This window comes from Perna viridis, chromosome 1 (assembly GCF_037379345.1).
Source record: "Perna viridis isolate PV_CMFRI_1.1 ecotype Kerala chromosome 1, ASM3737934v1, whole genome shotgun sequence".
NCBI classification, from domain to species: Eukaryota; Metazoa; Mollusca; class Bivalvia; order Mytilida; family Mytilidae; genus Perna; species Perna viridis.
The window spans coordinates 68502174-68505627 of NC_142445.1; positions in this window are offsets into that span (position 1 = coordinate 68502174).

The following is a 3454-nucleotide window of genomic DNA, read 5'->3' on the forward strand; positions in this document are numbered from 1 at the left end:
TGTTCAGCTCATGTACAAATATATTTCGGGACCAGATTAGTGGAAGATTCATCCGCAAAATAGTACATTTTAAATTCAATGTTCTGTTCTCGATGTTGTTGACCATTTCCTTTGTTTCAAGGTGGAGGATAAAGTATTCATGCCAACAAAAGATTTTACATGCTAATTTTTTCTTTTATTATTAAACCATAATATATCAAAATTGTGGGTTTTAAATGATCGGAAGATTCCGACATTGTTCGGTTATAGTCGGCAAACAGGTAGTGTAACTCGTGATAATCTATATACATGTAGAAAGCTGCCGTTGCTATTTGGCTGTTTATTAGCCTTTTTTTAAATTTCTCTATTGAAAATAGGGTAACTTTGCTAAAGATGTTTGTATTAAACACTGGATGGATTTTGATGAGTTATGTACTAAATTAAGGATAAAAGATTGGAGTGGAATAGCAACATTTTTATTTATTTGAAATTTGAGGAAAATAAATATTTTCCAGTTCAAAATTAGGTCTATTCAGACAAATGACTAATTAAATGACTTTTGTTAAAAGTTCATAAAGATGGATTTGTCATTGTCAACGACAATCAACCTTTATGAACTTTTAACAAAAGTGAAATGGGTGTTTGTGAAAACTATATTACATCAGGGAGAATATATTATAATATTAAGTCCCTGGTTGCATATATTAAAATGAAATTACTATTAAATGAAAAAGAAAAAATCTGCTGAATGGCAATGATTATTTTTGAAAAATGTGCTTTGAATAAAAAAAAATGATGACTAAATGAATGTACCTATGTCTTGAGAAAGAAATATAACAAAAAATCCAAATTCAAAAACTATACTCCGGTAAGCTGTTCATCATTGTGTGTTTCTATTTGTTTTAACCTTTTGAATTTACTACGAATTAAAAGATTAAAGAAACTTATTCTTTGAAATGATATCATTTTTATTGCATAATAATGTGTTTGAGAATACGTAACAGTTAGAAGTCCACCAATTTTATTAGCACGGTGGATATCCGTTACGGATACTTTTCGGTCAATTTACGTTCCGTCATTTCTTTTTGCACAGGAAACGAGTATTTTCAGCGTTACACGAGGTAAGTGACACCAGCCTGCTAAAAAAAACCAACATATTAACAGATTTATTCAAATATCAAGTTTTCAGGTATTCCACGGAACTTTTGAATATTTTGAGCATAAATTGTATTTAAATTTTAAGTGTGTATTTTCCAGGTTTTTTCACGGCAAGCTTTTTAACATTCATATCATATCTCTAAATCTGGCACTGAATATATTCTACATTCGATTTTTTTTGTTTAATCAAATATGGTGAAACAAAAACACACTCCATAGCTAAAAATACCACTCTTCCACATTTTAACACTAAAGTTCAAGAAAAATAAGCAACTATTGTGAGAAATAAGATGGTTTCTGTCTATTTGAAGAGGGAACGGATTTTAATGCTTCAGGAATAAGAATCTTTACGATTCCTCATTTCAGCGGGTAAGTACATATTAGTATGTGTATATGTCCTAGCTTATTCCTTTGTAAATTGTATATAGAATAGAATAGAATAAACTTTATTTGCCAATCTGAATCAAGGCGCCCCGAAGGACAGCAAAATCAAACACAATGATTACAATGATTATAGAAAAAAAACAATAAATGTCATAGCTTATTCTTTTGTAAATATTTTTTTAACATAATTTTAGTAAGTCTGGAGTATCATGACCGCAGACAAAAATTAAGCAAAATTACAGTACTGACATTTTGTTAATTATTTCAAAAACAATCCGCATTTATATTTTTTCATGAAGATTTTAAAATAATTCCTGTACGGAGGCGTATTAGGGTCATGCATAAAAATATCATCTCACCACGGCGAATTACTATCTCGCCGCTGCGAGTTATTATTAACCTGATCGTTTGATGAAAAATTCAGTGTATACATAGCGCGGATTTAGATGGGGCGTGAAAGGCGAGCGCCCCTAAAAAATCGATTTTTTATTTACCAAAAATGACTAACCTATCAAAACAGCCTTTAAATCCTGAAATACGAGGAGCTTCCTCCTCTCAACTCTCCCCTATCCAGGGCGCTGCCATGGACCTTTGGGGAACTTAAGCGGTCCTCAGTCACCTCAATCCATTTCCAAACCCCTCACCGAATGCTCACACCCCTAGTGGAAAAAATTCTAGATCCCCTGTAACTCGCCGCGACGAGATTGTACATCGCCGTGGCAAGATCATAACTCGCCGTGTCAAGATAATACCTCGCTGTGACAAGATAATGACTCGCCGTGGCAGGATAATTACTCGCCGCGGCGAGATAGTAACTCGCCTTGGCGGGATAATAACTCGCCGCGGCAAGATAGTAGATAGTAACTCGTCTTGGCGGGATAGTAACTTTCCGCGGCGAGATAATATTTGTAAACTTGTATGTCCCTAATATGCCTCCGTATACCTGTCGACCGGACATACCAGTTATTAAAGAATTTTCAATAAAGAAAATTAAAAATTATACATCCTATCGGCCATAAAATGTTGAAAATAATCGTTCTATTGACGTATTGATTTTGATTATGTAAATTACATGTGATTTTGTTTAAACGAACAAATCTTCATTTGTCGATATGATAATATTAATGATATTAGATGATAATCGAATAATGGTAGGGACAATCTGATCTACTGGATGTGTGTGGGGGGGAGGGGGGGTGTGTCTTTGCATGAAATTATTTTTTTTGCAATGATCATTTTTGCAATGTTAACTTTTTCTCTAGCTCTTATCGTATTCGAGATATTAGGCAAATACCGCAAAATCGTCAAATTTGAACATGAAAGGGCAATAACTCCTATAAGGGGTCGTCTGACGACTTCGACCCCATGAAGACTTTTTTAGAGCTTTTAATTCTGAAGACCCTAAGATGTTTCGGATTTTTTCTATCTATTATAGTTTTTGAGTTATAGGCCAAAATATTTGATTTACCTTATGTTCTATTTTTTAGTAACAGCGGCCATGTTTTTTGACGTATCAAAAAATAAAACACAATTTTTATAAAGGATACCCTAAGGTACATCTGTGTCAACTTTGGTATCAATCCATTCAGTACTTTCAAAGGAGATCTTTAAAAAAGTTTACGCCGCCGATGCCGACGACGACGGACGCATAGTGATGACAATAGCTCCCACTGGTCCTTTGGACAAGGTGAGCTAATAAAAAGTCATACATTGTTTAATTTATTGCAACTTCGTTTTTTTCCTTAACATCATAATCACATTCTTAATGGTCTCTGACCATGCTGACTATGCAATGCAAGTTGTTCATACCAATATATTTTAACTAAGCATGATCCTATGGCAAGCAAAAATGGACAAAAAGGCTAATTTACTATCATAGAAATTAATTTCTAATATTAGATTTTTACAAAACTGTATTGTCCTAAGGTATCTT